Here is a 17,838-nt window from a genome sequence, read left to right as displayed (position 1 = left end):
TAGCTTTATTTATTATCTGATTTTTACATGTTTGAGCTTAATGTGCTAAATGCCACTTTTTACTGCTTTGATATTGTTTGGACTATATATAAATTGTTACGAAACCTTCTTCTCCCTGTGTCTTCTAAATCATCTGGGAAGGGTGCACTTCGTGTGACTTCTTTTCTGTTAGAGTCATATCCCAATTTTAGAACGAAATTCGGACAATTTGCAAAGCCGGTAAAGCTTTTGTATTCCCGGTACACTATCCCCCCCCCCCCCCCCGGCTCGAGCTATCCGCTCGGGTAAGCCAGATCTAGAACAAATACACCCAGGTTTTTAAATCTAGAATAACAAGTCTCATGCTAGATCCCTAGTAGGAACGTTTGATTGCCTCACGTGTATTTGACTTTGGGGACTCAACACAGGGGTTGGGTCCGTCTAGGACAGGTGTACCCGAAAAAAAAAGACCATCCTGATGCATTTTACGTGCTATTTGTGCATTTGTTTGACTCGGCTTGCATGTTGACCGGCTTCTAGAATAGGAAAAGAAAATCAAAAAAAAAAAAAAAAAACCCAAGAGTGAGGTAGGTATTTGAAAATCTTGAAACTCTTCCGAAATTCTGAAAAAAAAAAGAAAAAAAAGTCATTTCAAAATGAGCCAAAATTTTCAAGTGTCATGTTTCCCTGTTCCGTCAAAACTAACAGAACTATGCGGGTTTGATTCTCACCGGATGTGAGATACATAGGCAAACCTCATCGGTTCCGACTCCAATTTTCAAAAATCCAAAAATATTTTCCTTTAGAAATCTTTCCTTAGAAAATTCAAAATAAAAAAAAGGAAGGGGAAGTTTTTTTTTTGAAAACTCAAAAAAGTAGTTTCCTTCTTTCTAGAGTATTTCATAAGGGTTTTCTTTGTTTTGAAGTATTTTTCCAAAAATTTTAAAAAAAGGAATCCAAAAAAAAATTCTTTTCCTTCTTTAAAATTATTTCTATCGTAAATTTCAACAAATTTTTTTTTTGAAAATTGAAGGCCAAAAATATTTTTCTTTTCTTTAGAAGTACTTTTGTAAATAAATAAATAAAACTAAGAAATCCAAAATATTTTCTTAAAAGTCCCTCTTTCAAAAATTAAGAGGAAACATCCAAAATCCAAAAATATTTTCTTTCTTCTTTAGAAAAAGAGTAAATAAATGAAAATTCAAACAAAAGTATTTTCTTTTTATTTTTAAAATTCTCAAAGTTCAAATCAAAAGCAAATGAATTTTTAGACGTCTTTCTTTCAAAAAAACCAAAAATAAAAAAAAAATCCTTTCTTCTTTTAAAGCATTTCTTTTAATAATTCTAACCAAAAAAAGAGGTTAGTTTATTTATTCCATTTTTTATCTTCTCGAATTACGCAAGATTTGATTCATGCAGCATCATGATACGTAGGCAATCACCATCATATTCGATCACAACTATAAAATAAATTGAGTGAAAAAATACACTGAAAAAAAAAGAAGGAAAATTGAGTGAAAAAGAGAAAAAGAAAAAAAGAGAATGACAAAAAAATAAAAGAGTGAAAAAAAAAAGAAAAGAAAAGAGAGTGCCAAATATAAAAGAGCGGCAAAAACAAAATGAGAAAATCAATATTGATTAAAGAGACGCAGAAATAAAAGAAAAGAGGTACGTACTGAATGAGTTGGTTAAGGTCGGGATGAAACATGCAACCGTTCAAATACATGGTAGAAGCATTTAACTGTTAGGTGCATTGCATCCCAACGTGTGATTTCCTATATTTTAAATGTCTCAAAACTAACAAGGTTTTTGGGTGTGCAAATTAGTCAGGTTTTGGTGGTTGGTTTTGTTGGTAGTCTAGCCTCCCCTCCTTCACAAGATCCAAAGGCACAGATGGCCTCCGCAAGCAATCTACTAATCATCGGTCCTGAGGATAGCCCTAGAATCAGCAGCTGCTGAAGAGAATAAGAGGTTGCGTCTCCGTATATTGAAAATGTGGGATGCCTGGTCTAATGGTAGGGAACCGCCAAGTGCAATCCCTGGGTTCCCTGAGTTGAGCCGCAGGTCAAGTGAGGTTACCAACGTCCATGTGCCCAACCCGCTCATCCCATGTTGGCACCCTCGAATGCCCTCCAATGATCCTGGCAGGCCTTCTGTGGTTCGCCCCTAGTCACCGTCTTCAAGGGTACTGCCTCCAATGTTCATCTTTCAGGGTCCACAACTTCAACCAGAAATAACATATGTGACCCCGTACTCTTTCACTCAACCTCCGCAATATGATCTCTCGGGGGAGGAAGAAAAAGTTGTTAACAAATACAAAGCAAGAGGAAATGGCTCAGAAGATGAAGAGCCTGGAACAAAGCCTGAAAAACATGCAAGGTTTGAGTGGCCTAAAGAGTGTCTCATACTCTGACTCTCTATATGTTTCCCCATGTCCACTTGCCAGGTGGCGTCAAGATGCCAAAATGTGAAAAGTACAACGGGCACGGAGACCCTGTCACTTATCTGAAACGATATTGTAATCAGTTAAGGGGTGCTGGTGGAAAAGAGGAGTTGCTAATGGCCTATTTTGGGGAAAGCCTTACCGGAATCTCTTCTGAGTGGTATACGGATCAATAAATTACTCATTGGCATATGTGGGACGATATGGAACGAAATTTTGTCTGCCAATTCCAGTATAATGTGGACATCGCTCCCGACAGAAACTTTTTGTCCAATTTGAAAAAGAAAACCGCGGAAAGCTTCCGCAAATATGCTATCATATGGCGTGAGCAAGTTACCAGGGTAAAGCCTCCAATGGACGAAATTAAAATGGTCACAGTCTTTCTACATGCCCAAGAGGCGGACTACTGGCAGAACATGATGTCCGCTATAGGAATACTATTTGCTGAGGCTATCAAAATTGGGGAGATGGTAGAAAGTGGGCTAAAAACGGGTCGAATCTTGAGTCATGCTGCTTTTAAAGACACATCACCAGATGTCCAAAATGGTTTAGAGGATTTGATAAATGAAAATGGGAGAGAAGAAGGAGCCATGATGGCTTCCAGCTCGAGGGGGCCCACAAGTCATTCAGTTAATCATATATGCCTCCTGAGGTCCCTCAACATTATTATCCCCTTCAAGATGTTTCTTATGCTGTGGCACCGCCTCCCTATGCGGTGATGAACGCGCAACCTTACCCGCAACCACAACATCATCCACAAAACCGAGCTCTACCTCCCATAAATACCCATCCTTACCAAGCTCAATATAATCCTGAACCAAATGATCCCCAATACAATCTTCGCCCAAGAGAGCCTTTCAGAAGGAATCAGTTCACCCATATTGCTAAATCGTATTCAAGCTTGTTCCCAAAGCTAATCAGGCTAAATCTATTGCAGCTAGTGGCCCCAAACCGGCCAAACCCCGAGTCCCCCTCGCACCGAGCTGATACTAGATGTGAATACCACTATGGAGCAGTAGGACATAGTACAGAGGACTGTTGGACCCTCAAAAGGGTAGTTGAAGATTTGATTGAAGCTGAAAGAATCATTTTTCAGGATGAAGAAGCTCCTGATGTGATGAACAATCTGTTGCCTGCCCACAACATCGGGCTAATAGTTGGAATGATTTGTAAAGCTGAGTAATTTGATATGGCACTGAAGTCCATTGCAGCCATTGTCAAGACAGAAGAAAAGCCAAAAAATGGTCGCTAAGCATGAAAGTTCCCCATCAGACGAGAGTCTTAGTAGCCAGCCTTGTTATCCTTTCTGTGTCCGGATTATCTCAGGGTGTGATCCGGATATTTTACTTTATTGTCTTACTTTCTGATGTAAACCCTTCTATCTTCAAAAAATTGAAAAAATAGAAGAAAAAATCAAAAAATCAAAAATCAAATGAAATTAATATTCCATTGTCCAGCAATGTCTCTTTTCTTAATCTTATCATTTTTTCTTTCCTATTCTCTTTTTAGTTTTGTTAAATGCATATTTCAATAACATGATATACTTGCGGACTTCATGCCCAGATCCTGAAAGCAGTCAGACCTCGAAATAATGATTGAATAATTAGATCGCAATGAAGATAAAGTTTAAGGAAATAAAACAAAGAGTTGGAACTATTGAAGGAAAATTGGTTTCCGGATTAGAAAGGTCCATACATTGCAACAAAAGTACTACCAAAAGAGTGCGTTGTACTTGGGACACATCGAAGGAAATATCCCTGAAAGAACTGTCAATGAAAATGTAGTCAAACGGTACTATGTTGGATCCTCCATATAGTACTAATATTCTCCGGTTGGGATGACGAAGGCTTTTATTCCCGCTACCCAAACACTATCAACCCGTTGCAAACCCATTTGAGTTGGTTACTCTTCTTTGATTACCCTCTTTGGAACCTGAAAGTGTTACTGAAAAAAAATGAAAAATGAAACTAAAAAAAAAAATGAAATGAAAAATTGAAAAAAGAGGGAAAAAGGAAAGGAAAAAGAAAGAGAAAACAAAACAAAATAGAAAAACAAAAGAAAATCAAAAACAAAGTTTCCCTGAACTACGTTCGACTTGATTCCGAAAGTATACGTAGGCAGCCTCTCTCTGGGGTTCAGTCACACCAAAACAAAAATCATAATTCCCCCAAAGTAAAACTGGGAGATGTTATAATGGTTCGGCGATGATCCCGCCTGAATGGTTCCAAAGTTGTAATTCAGTCCAAATCATTTTTACCCAAATTCTTTCAAGTCCTTCCGGTCAATCGGTGAGAATGTTCAAGGATTAGAGAATACATATACTTGGATCCTGAAACAACAAAATGAGAGAAATAAAATAAGAGAGTCTTATTGGTGAAAACCCACACGGGCAGCGTAAGGCTATGGTAAGTAGAGAAATGAAAAATGAGAGAGTATTGTTAGTGAAAACTCGGAAAGAGCACTATAAGGCGATGGTGAGAAAAGAAATGAGAGAGGTCAACTCGTGAAAACCCGTAAAGGGCACCCCTAATCTAAAAGAGGATCCTCACAGCCATTGGCATCGATAGAGTCCTGGCAAGGTTTCTCAATTTTGAGGCAAAAGTTGTGATGAATTTTTGAGAGTCGGACAATTTACATATATCAGGCATCCAGTCCTAAAGGCATGTAATGTTCATTGAAGTCTGCATGTACTCTAGATAAGTTCTTCTTATCTATATGTCATGTTCATTGAAGGGACACTTCTTGTTTTAAACTCATTCTCCATTCCATTGTTTATTTTCTTTGAATCCATTTCGGTCTAACTATGTTCCGAAACTAAGACAAAGAAAGGATGGTAAGACTGATTTATAAGGTTCTCATTTGATACAAGCTAATGTGCAAAAAGGCACCCAGCGTCGTCAGGGGGCATAAGTCGGCCTCGACTGGCCATGGTGGCCAATGCTTCGAATTCAAAACTCTCGAAAGGAGTAAATCAAAGTCAAATGCCCACAAAGGCAAAAGAAGTTGGAAAAGGTTAAGTCTCATGTGGCTAACCGTCTCGACAAAAAATTTGAAAAGCCAAGGTACCCCAAATGCTCTGAAATTGAAGTTGGAAGAAAGAAGCCACAAATGAAAGGCCTATAAAGGCGAAATAAAGTTGGAAAAGGTAAGTCCCACGTGACTAGCCATTGCAGCAAGTTTGAGGAGCCAAAAGTTCCCCGATGCTCCAAATAAAAAAAAGAGAAAAAAAGAGGAAGTCAAAAGGGAAAGGCCTACGAAGGCAAAATAAAGTCGATAAGGTTGAGTTCCACCGATCAACCGTCATGCAAAGTTTGGAAAAACCAGAGGTTCTCCAGGGCCTGAAATGAAATCGGTCCTCAGGAAACAAGCAGTTGCAGTTGAGATCTTCATCAAAGAAGTCGGGCTTAGATCAAGTGATTGAAACAATCAAGGCCACAAAACCAATCACCGTTTCAAACTAACAATTGTTCTTTGTTTGAAAACAAGAAACAGGGGCAATCCTAAGAACCCTTGCAAGAAGCAGGTGCAACCAAAGAGAAACTGCGCAAGGGCTAGAAACAGCTTTGCAGCAATAATCAATCCAAACGGAAATTTCCTCCGAATTCTTTCCTACATTTTTTCTCATTTTATTAAAACAAAAACAAAACAAAAAGAAGAAGAAGAAGAAGAAGAAGAAAAATTCAAAATCATGGTAGCCTAGGGTCCCCAATCTCTAGTTCCGTTCTTTCCAACATAGGGTCTCCACTCCCTAGTTGAGTTTATTTTTAGACATAGGGTCTCCACTCCCTAGTTGCATTTCCAACATAGGTTCTCCACTCCCTAGTTGAGTTTCGTTTTAGACATAGGGTCTCCACTCCCTAGTCGCCTTTCCAACATAGGGTCTCCACTCCCTAGTTGATTTTATTTTAGATATAGAGTCTCCACTCCCTAGTCGCCTTTCCAACATAGGGTCTCCACTCCCTAGTTGAATTTATTTTAGATATAGGGTCTCCACTCCCCCAGTCTGCTTTTCCAACATAGGGACTCCACTCCCTAGTTGAATTTATTTTTAGACATAGGGTCTCCACTCCCTAGTCGCCTTTCCAACACAGGGTCTCCACTCCCTAGTTGAATTTATTTTAGACATAGGGTCTTCACTCCCTAGTCGCCTTTCCAACATACACTCCCTAGTTGAATTTATTTTAGACATAGGGTCTCCACTCCCTAGTTTGCTTTCCAAAATAGGGTATCCACTCCCTAGTTGAGTTTATTTTGTAGACATAGGGTCTCCACTCCCTAGTCGTCTTTCCAACATAGGGTCTCCACTCCCTAGTTGAGTTTATTTTTAGACATAGAGTCTCCACTCCCTAGTCGCTTTTCCAACATAGGGTCTTCACTCACTAGTTGAGTTTATTTTTAGATATAGGGTCTCCACCCCCTAGTCGCTTTTCCAACATAGGGTCTCCACTCCCTAGTTGATTTTATTTTAGACATAGGGTCTTCACTCCCTAGTCGCTTTTCCAACATAGGGTATCCACTCCCTAGTTCAGTTTATTTTATAGACATAGGGTCTCCACTCCCTAGTCGTCTTTCCAACATAGGGTCTCCACTCCCTAGTTGAGTTTATTTTGTAGACATAGGGTCTCCACTCCCTAGTCGTCTTTCCAACATAGGGTCTCCACTCCCTAGTTGATTTTATTTTTAGACATAGAGTCTCCACTCCCTAGTCGCTTTTCCAACATAGGGTCTTCACTCACTAGTTGAGTTTATTTTTAGGCATAGGGTCTCCACTCCCTAGTCGCTTTTCCAACATAGGGTCTCCACTCCTTGGTCGCTTTTCCAACATAGGGTCTCCACTCCCTATTTGATTTTATTTTAGACATAGGGTCTTCACTCCCTAGTCCTTTTTCCAACATAGGGTATCCACTCCCTAGTTGAGTTTATTTTGTAGACATAGGGTCTCCACTCCCTAGTCGTCTTTCCAACATAGGGTCTCCACTCCCTAGTTGAGTTTATTTTTAGACATAGGGTCTCCACTCCCTAGTCGCTTTTCCAACATAGGGTCTCCACTCCCTAGTTGAGTTTATTTTTAGACATAGGGTCTCCACTCCCTAGTCGCTTTTCCAACATAGGGTCTCCACTCCTTAGTCGCTTTTCCAACATAGGGTCTCCACTCCCTAGTTGATTTTATTTTAGACATAGGGTCTTCACTCCCTAGTCGCTTTTCCAACATAGGGTATCCACTCCCTAATTGATTTTATTTTAGCCATAGGGTCTCCACGCCCTAGTTTGATTTTCCAACAAAGGGTCTCCACTCCCTAGTTAATTTTATTTTAGGCATAGGGTCTCCACTCCCTAGTCTACTTTTCCAACATAGCGTCTTTTCCAACATAGGGTCTCCACTCCCTAGTTGATTTTATTTTAGGCATAGGGTCTCCACTCCCTAGTCTGCTTTTCCAACATAGGGTCTCTACTCCCTAGTTGATTTCATTATAGATATAGGGTTCGACTCCCTAATCTCTTTTTTCCCAAGGATACACAATCCTGATTTTATTACTTTCAATAAAGAAATAGTTTAGATTTTTGTTACAAATAACTCACGAAATTTTCCTAGTAAAAACTGGGGCAGAAAATTTCATTGGTTTGTTTGCTTTGGTGCCTGAATAGGCTTTCACCGTGAGGCACAAGGTTTGAGAGGACCAAAAGAAGAAGTCTCTACCCAAATAAAAAAAAGAAGAAGAACAAGACAAGAAGTTGAACTCTAAGGGTAGAGGCGGAGAAAAGATGTGGACTGCCCAAGGTATGATTGAAGTCACAAGCTTTGCATGTCCTGTTTTGATCCGAAAAGCTGAAGAAGAATGAACCAGCAATTGCAACTAACCAGTATAAGGATTCAGATCAGAGTGTGAAGGAAGAACCATCCAAGACACAAGATCAAGCTTTAGAAGGTTTATAGATAGGAATCTTGTAACTCGTAGTTGATAGGCTTAGCTAGTTTAGCTTTTCATCTTTCAGTTCGATGTAATAAGGAGCTCAATAAGCAGAAATAGCAATAATAGTGAAATCACAGTTTCTCGGAAATTGAAAGTTTCTAAATTCTTAGGCTTGAATCCGAGGTTGATTTGGTGTTTTGGTGTTGTTTGGAGTGTTCCGATGGTTTGAATAAGTTTGAATAGTAATTTATGACTTGTTGGTAGGTTTGGTTGAGGTCTCGAGGGCCTCAGGATGATTTCGAATGGTTATTGGAGAGTTGGAAAGATCGGAGTTGCATCTGAAGCTATTGTTTTCTTTCATAACTGCACCTGCGGATTGGGGGACCGCAGGTGCGAGCCGCATAAACGGAAAAGAAACCATAGAAGCGGCATTGGTCGCAGGAGCGGATGGCTGGACTGCATCTGCGAGCCTGCAGGTGCGAAACCTGGGGCATAGGTGCGGCGTCTGAAGACTTAAGTGATTTCTGCAGGTGCGGATTTTTGGGCGCAGAAGCGGCCCGCAGGTGCGAGACATTGCTCGCAGATGCAAAAATAGCTGGGCAGAAAGTATAAAAGGCCCTCTTCGCAATTTTCTGCCATTTCTTCAGTTTGGACGAGTTGGAGCTTGGGGGCTATGATTTCAAGAGGGAATTAAGTGTTTTCAGTGAGGTAAGCTACTTGGACCTTGTATCTTGTGTTCATGGCAATTTTTCAATTGTTTAATCATGATATTAGTGGGAAAATTAGAGAAGAAATTGGGAGATTAGGGCTTAAAATTGGAGAGTTTAAATTGGGGATTTGAGGGACAATTTGAGGTCCGATTTTGAGTATTTTAGTATGTATAGACTCGGGAGTGAAAGGAGTTTCTAGTTTTGCAATTTTTGTTAGATTCTGAGACATGGGCCCGGGGGCCGGGTTTGAGCAAATTTGGGATTTAGGGTCTCATTTGATAATTTTCGTGTGGGTTTCAATCCTTTAATGTGAATTGATGATAATATACTGATTTTGGTTAAATTTAGAGCATTTGGAGGCCGGATCGAGAGGCAAGGGCATAGCTGGTTAGAGTTTTGGCTTGGTTGAGGTAAGTAATGCTTCTAAACTTGGTTCTGAGGGATCAAAACCTCGAACTATGTGTTCTATGATTAATATTGAGGTGACGCAAATGCCAAGTGACGGGCGTGTGGTCGTGCACGCTGAGAATTGCGGCCTGGATCATTCCATGGCACCATTTAGCGAAACTTTCTTGCTGATACCCGTGTAATGATCATATGATTAAGTTACAAATCTGTAAATCATGATAATTATCATGTTAAGGCTTCACGCCGATAACTGTTGAGACCCGAGAGGTCGTTTCTTGCTGTCATATCATTAGCGTCATTGATATCCTGTACTCAGTCTTGTCCGTGCATATTATATCATGTCTCATTCTTAGTTATTGTTATTTGGTACATCATATCATTAGTTCGGGCTAGTTTTTCCCAGTATTGTAAGCCCGTGTGTGCGAGACTGTAGAGTTATGACTGAGTGAGGCCAAGAGCCTGATTATAAGTGACAGTATGGGATCGGGTTGCACACCACAGCAGATTAATGATTATGCCTTCATTGGCTTGTGATAGCGCTTGGACTGAAAGGAGCCCCTACGGAGTCTATACACCCCTAGTGAGCGCGGTTGATATTGTTGAGGGATGGATCTTCCCTCGACATGGATCTTCCTTGGACATGGATCTTATCCGAAGTATTTATATCTGGAGATGGATCTTCTCCATAGGGCTGGAATGACCTTCCTCGGTACTGGATGACTGCAGTCAGTGATGTGTATATATTCCGGGATGGATCTTCCCTAGGCCGGATGGCCATATACAGTATCGAGTGGTTGATCACTTGAGAGTGGAGGTACATGGTACATTTTTCATGCTTTTTGTACATTGGTACATAGAGATTTGCTGAGCTTTATACTCCACACTGTTCAGATTGTATTTATTTACTGTTGAGTTGAATACTTGAACTGCAAGCATGCCTACTTGACTGTACAATTTAATTGTATTACATGTTGAGGTTTGGTTCGTCACTACCTGTCAGTCCATAGTTTGGACTTGTTACTTACTGAGTTGATGTACTTACGTTACCCCTACACCTTGTGTGCAGATTCAGGCATCTCAGGGCAAGGTAGCGGCTATTGACTATTCGTATCGCGGACTTCATGGAGATAACGAGGTAGCTGCTTGGTGATTGCAGTTCCACCTTTCTCCTTCTCTATCTTCCTATTAGTACATTGTTGCTATTTCCAGACTATTTTGTCTTGTCTTATTTCAGAACTATTATAGTATTGCTCATCACTTAGTGACACCCGAGGTCAGGCTATTACTTTCCTCTTTTGTTTTGGTTTTGACTTTATATCTTTAATTGAATTTCAGTTGAAAAAAAATGGTTAACTTAAGTTTTAAATAAAATGTGTCGGCTGGCATAGTTTTCAAGATAGGCGCCATCACGACCAGGTCAGTTTTGGGGTCGTGACACTTGCTTACCCGAGCGGAGAATTCGAGTCATGAGGGTGGGGGTACACGTACCGGTAACCAAAAGTCCATCCAACTTTGTAACTAATCCTATCCTCGTTCTAAATTAGGGTATGATACTAACAGAAAAGAAGTCACGTCAGCGTGAACTTCCTAGAAGATTTAGAAGATTCAGAGAAAAGAAGAGTTTCATAACAGTTTTTATATATAGTTCAAACAATATCAAAGCGGTAAAAAATAACATTTAGCACATTAGGCCCAAACACATAAAATCAGATAAAACAAAAGCCAAATATAACAGTATTCTAAGATCGAAAAATTCTGAACCCTAAACCAAAGATTCTGGGTTTGTTCCCCAGAAGAGTCGGCAGAGCTGTCACATCTCCTTTTTCCCGAGGGTTAGGGAGTTTTTCCAATTAAAGTGATATTAATCGATATGGGGTTTGTGAGCACGTGATTTTTTCCCTATATGAAACACTCTTATAAAATCAAAGAAACTAGATTTTTTCCAATTATTTGCCATTTTATAGGATTTTTGTAGGATTTTATTCATTGTTTGCATTTTTCATGCACGTTTAATATTGTTAAAAATCATAAAAAATGTCAAATACCATGCATTGCATTTAGATTTTTGTTTTTTTATATTTTTAGGATTAATTAATTAATTTATTATTTTATTAAAAATAAAAATCACAAAAATGCCTCATTTTTATATTTTTACCTTTTAATTTTTAGATTAGTGATTTTTTCTCTTTTAATTTAGGACCAAGTAATTTTTATAATTATTGTAATTAGATAATTAGTTTTATTTTATAATTTAGATTAATTTAGGAATTTAATATAGGATTTTTAATTAAAGAAAAAGAAAAGGAAAAACAAAGAAAAAGGAAAATAAGAAGAGAATTTGAAAGAAGGGGTTTTTAATTGAATTTGGGTTGTTTCAATACCCAAAATTGGTCCAAACCATCCAGGCCCAAAACCCGAGCCGGCCCAATCCCCTCTTTAAAGACCCCTTTTTTCCCTTAACCTTAAAAAATAGGACCTAGACCTAAAAAGAACGTGATCCCTTCATCAGGAGAGAAACGAAGCATTTGTTTTTCTTGAGGTTTCTTCTTCATTTTCATAAAAAAAAACAAGAATCAGATTCGCCACCTTAGAGACAAAGAAGCAACTCTCTCATCTTCAACAATGAAAAACGGCGGATCTCAAAAAGGGATTCCTCTCTGATTTTTTTCTCTCAAGAAGGAGATACAACGCATCACCACTCCCTTGTTCCTCTTCTCCGCCTTCTTCACTCTCTCTCTAATGGCTTTCGCCGCCAACTCAGGCTAAAATTTAAAGAAAGAAACAGAAATTCCATCAGAGCTTAGAAAATTCTGCAAGTTCTAGTATTACAGTTCTATTGTTGGTTTTTCAAAGATTTTGGTTTTCAAGCTATAAGTTTTCTGTTGGGTTTTCTTAATGCTGTTGATTGTTGAATCTGGGGCTGTTTTGCTGGAGTCTTTGCCGAGCTTCATCCTTACTGCTTTCTAGCCTTTATTTGGCAATTCGGTTATTTCTCCGTGTTGAAGGTAAACACGAAAGCTCTATAATTATTTGAATTTTAAATGATATGAAACATTAATTCTTCCATGGACGCTAGATGATTTTAGGCTTTGCGGGAAATGATAGACATAAGTCAGGCACTTTGTTGAAGTAGATACATGGATTTGGTTTATTTTAAGTTATTGAATACTCTGTATATATGTTTAGAAATTGGTTTAAATGTTTACAATCTAAATTATCTTCTCTTGTTTGGTAAATGCTGCAAAGGTAAACTTAAGTGACTAAAGGACACATGTTTGAAATGATATATTGCTTTTGAATAGTTTTATTTGCTTCTAAATATTGTTAGTATATTTAGATGTTTGATTATGTTTAATTAAGGGAAGAATGTACTGCTATTCTCTAGTTAATACTTTAGAATTTAGTAATTCATGCTTAAATTAGTGCTATAGGTAGGTTAATTCCAAGGCAAGATTACTGTTAATTTCATTATATAATAGACGAATGTTCCAGGAAACAGAGGTATATATGTTAGATGCAACTGCGTTATCATACGATTGGAATAAATAATCCCACTGTAAAATAGACCAATCTCTCCTCCTTTTTCAAAGATAAATTATGTTTTGTGTACCTTCATTATCCCAGTTGGTTGGTTGTGAAGTTGCTTCGATTTTGCAGAAGCCACTGGACATTTTCGAAAATGCCAGGAATTGATTCACGGCAAATAGAGTCCCTACACTAGATTAACATACGATTCCTTGAAACAGTAGCGAGTTTGGAGTATGTTAACTTTTGAACAGTGTAATTTCTTAATGACTCCACATGTGCAGATTGATCTTTTTGTTTCCAAATTGGTTCACCTCGATCTCCAATAGTGATTTCATAATCTACGGCCTTGCAATAATCTCAAATTAGATTAGGAGATAACTCATGAACATCGTAGCTTGCTTTAGGCGTGATTAATAAATCACCATGACTGTGGATACGGTTCTCGTAACATAGTCATGACACCTAATTCCCAAATTCGGGGGTGCATTTCATGTAACTCGATCATAACAACTTCGAATATTAATAAAATACACATGTCGTGAATCGCGGGTGTATTTCATGTAGCGTGGTTCGCGGCATGTTTTTAAAACAAATAAATGTACGAAAATCATAACTTGTTCAAGAAATAAATTCCATAAATCCTAAAAGCGGTTTTAAATAAATAAAAGCGGTTATCAAGTTAAAAATGCGCAATAGGTTTAAATGTGTAGTAAATCAGATAATAGGCCAATATTAATAGTTTAAGCGACCGTGCTAGAACCATGAAACCCGAGAATGCCTAACACCTTCTTCCGGGTTAACAGAATTTCTTACTTATAATTTCTGGTTCGCATGCTTTTAAAATAAAAAGTCAAAATTTCCTCGATTTGGGATTTAAAATAAACCGGTGAATTGGGACACCAAAATAAATATTCCAAGTGGCGACTCGGATAAATTAAATAATCGGATTTAGAATAATGTTACTTAAATTGGAAAAACTCCCTTATATCCCCTCTTGTGTGGTAAAAAATGAGGTGTGACACACAGCATATAATGTATACCATAAATAATGTTGCTATTATTTACTGAATGTCACATGTACATAAAATAATAAAAATCAATGTGTCACACAACCTTTATGCTTTAAAGCAGCCGCTTGCCTGAGGCGCATCCCATCCGGCTCGGCTATTCTATCAGGATCATCCTCAAAACGTCGCCTTTTTATGGAGGATACGCTGCAGCATGATCGTCAGTAAGGCTGACAGGCTCGGTAGAAGGGGTCGTCGGTCCAGCAGTAACCTACAGAATAATTAGATATTTTAGCATATGAAATATATATTAGTAATGTAAGTGTTAGCTAAAAAAATAAAATGTCTTACCATGGTGTCAGCGGGCTCCAAAATATAATCATCCGTCTCAGACATGTCAGTGTCGCAAAATGTGGCCTCCATGACTGGCAAGGATGATAGCTTCAAAAAATAGGCTTTAGATATTTATGACTAATCAATGATATAAACACAAATATAAATAATAGTAATACAAACTAACAAATCCTGTGAAAGATCCTCAGCATCCCTCGCTAATGAGCCATAACTTAATCGGTGCCAACTATCTACATCTCATACTGGATGATCATCAGCAACCATCGATGCCTCTGGAGGGTCAGGAAAATACTCATCCTAGTCATGTGAGGTAATGGTCGTGCCTGCAATCAACTCCAACATCCTAAACATGTGCCTCAATGCCCCCCTTGCTGGGGACTACCTCCTTCCCGACCCCCACAACCTCGTGGGACACCCCTACCTCTTTGGGCATGCCAGCCATGTTTAGGTTGTACTACTGGACCATGTTGGTACTACTCTGGCGCCACATAATCAGCCTCGTATCCTAAGTGCTCATCATGTCAGGCTCATTGCAATGTCCAGGCAGCCAGATCTGTAACCTGCCGGCTATACCCGTGGAAAGCAACCACTCCCTTGCCGGTATGTTGTTGCATCTGTAGTCCCAACTAGTAGAACAGATGTAGGCCAATAGCCTGCACAATATGTAAAGTATTAATTATGGAACGCTAGGTTAATGTTATAACTAAGTATACCAAATAACATACCAGTGCCTCATGCCTCTCGACGTTTGGAACGAACTGACCGCCAGTGTGATGAATAAGATTCCCGACGAAAAGTCGGGTAATGCTGCAGTACCAACCCATATACTTATGCTCACTATCCATATTCTCGGGTGGAGGGGGTGCGGAATCAGGTCATGCCGCTGGTCCCAAATCTCGATCTATAACTCTATACATGCCACATATGTCTCGTCAACCCTGGAACGATCATCCCGCTGATAATGTGTCCTAATCCAAGTGGGCGGTGGCGGTACAAGTTGCGGTCGACCAAACTAGCGAACGACTCGCTCGGTGGCATGATGCTCCACAATGTCGAGACACATCAATGGGACGGAAGATCTCCACATAAGTCAGCCAATCAAGCAATAATCGGGGAAACCAGCTATTAGCTCGTCGTTGTATGGCCTCTAAATGAACTATTACCTAAAAACATGAACCATGAGTATACGCAATACATATAAATCCAGGCCAAGTAAACTTAAGTATTATTACCTGCACAGCCTCCAGAAAATACAACAAATCACTGCAATAGGGGAAATTTTGTCTAGCCTCGTACTCATGTCTCTATCCTTGCCTCAACCCACCTCCTAGCTAAAGGGAGAAACAGTGGAGGTGGTGCATCTGAAGCGGTGGGTGGTATAGGTGGCTGCAACTACAGAAACCGCTCCCAGGCCCAAACCTAATATACAATTTGAACGTAAAATTTAAGGTATATTTTTAGGATGTATGTTATAATGAAGAGAGTATTTGAATATGTTTTCACCTGCATCAGCAGCAAAAATCCTGCAATGTCTCATTGGGTGCGCCATGCTCACTCGACACATCTGCCTGTACAAGTAACCAAGAACAGAAGCACCCCAACTGTAATCATGTAAATTATCTAGCCACTCAAGATGATGAAGAAATCTCAAGCTGACTAGGTTTCCCAAAGTGTTCAGGAACAATACCCCTCCAAACATAAGCAACATCAACAACCTCGTGTACTGGTTAATATGAAGAATAGGTGTATCATCTATAATGTCAGCATCCATCACCTCCAAATGCATCCGAACGGTGTCAACTACAAACGACTAGCCCTAAACAATGCACCCTCATCCGCTTGCAGGAAACAGGGGAGCTGTTGCAACATCTCTAGGTACTGATACCCCGTATCTCATGGCAAGTAGCGAAGCAATGGGATGTCCATCAACCGGCAGACTATACAGAACCTCCACATCCTACAGCATGATAGTGGCCTCGCCAATGGGTAAATGGAAAGTGTGCGTCTCAGGTCGCCACCGCTCTATCAAAGTTGTGATCAACGGCCAATCCAGCTGCAGCCGGCTGATCTCAACAATCCTATAAAAACTCGTATCCTGGAGGCGTCTGACTATACGGGGATGGAGATGGTGGGTCCTAATAAAGTCCCACATATTGTCTACTCTTCTAGCGCGGAACGTCTGGGCCAATAACTGTCCCTCCCATATGTAGGAAGACCTATGTTCGGCCTGTAGAGCGAGGCAGGTCCGGGATGCAAAGGCGGACCCTCCATGATGACTACTATAATTTGAACAATATTAATTATGTTATAAATATATTATATTGTGGATGTTCATTTAGTACTCTGTTGTAAATAAGCTTCCTGAAGAAGCTTATCCATATGGGACTCCACCATAAATATGTTTATCTATTTAAGTACTCTATTGGAAATAAGCTTCCTGAAGAAGCTTATCACTTCGATACCCGGTTATAGATAAACATTACCCCCGGTAGAAGATTATCCATACCGGGTATAATAAGCTTATCCTTTCAGTACCCAGTTATGGATAAACATTACCTCCGGTAGAAGATTATCCATACCGGGTATAATAAGCTTATCCTTTCAGTACCCAGTTATGGATAAACATTACCCCCGGTAGAAGATTATCCATACCGGGTATAATAAGCTTATCCTTTCAGTACCTAGTTATGGATAAACATTACCCCCGGTAGAAGATTATCCATATCGGGTATAATAAGCTTATCCTTTCAGTACTTCGTTATGTATAAACATTGCTCTCAGTAGAAGATTATCCATATCAGGTATAGTAGCAGCTTACACAGTAGCTTCCTTTCTTCTATAAATAGAAGAGATTTCAGTTCATTATGTATATCGGTTTGAATTCGAATAATATATCAGTTTTTCTCTATACTTGTCTTTACTTTATAGTTTTTATTGTATAACACGTTATCAGTACGAGACTCTGCCATTTCGAGCAAATATTTTGAAAGTATCTGAGGTAAGAACTTTCTTTTCCTAAATATTGTCAAATCTTTCTAAACTTGAATTTGTAGCCCTGGATATGTCGGGCAAAAGCTACATGTCTTGGGTGCTTGATGCTGAAATTCATCTTGATGCGATGGGTCTGGCAGACACCATCAAAGACAAAAATCAGGCATCAAACCAAGACTGTGCCAAAGCAAGGATATTCCTATGCCATCACTTTGATGAGAGCCTGAAAATGGAATATCTTACTGTTAAAGATCCAGTCATACTGTGGAATAATTTGAAAGATAGATATGACCACCTGAAGATGGTCGTTCTTCCACAGGCACGATATGATTGGACTCATCTAAGGCTACGAGATTTTAAATCTATCAGTGAGTATAATTCTGCTATGTTCAGAATTATTTCCCAATTGATGTTATGTGGTGATAATATTACTGATCATGATATGTTGGAGAAAACTTTCACCACTTTTCATGCCTCGAATATGCTCCTTCAGCAGCAATATCGAG

Source organism: Nicotiana tabacum, chromosome 6 (assembly GCF_000715075.1).
Source record: "Nicotiana tabacum cultivar K326 chromosome 6, ASM71507v2, whole genome shotgun sequence".
NCBI classification, from domain to species: domain Eukaryota; kingdom Viridiplantae; phylum Streptophyta; class Magnoliopsida; order Solanales; family Solanaceae; genus Nicotiana; species Nicotiana tabacum.
This window is presented reverse-complemented; position numbering follows the sequence as displayed.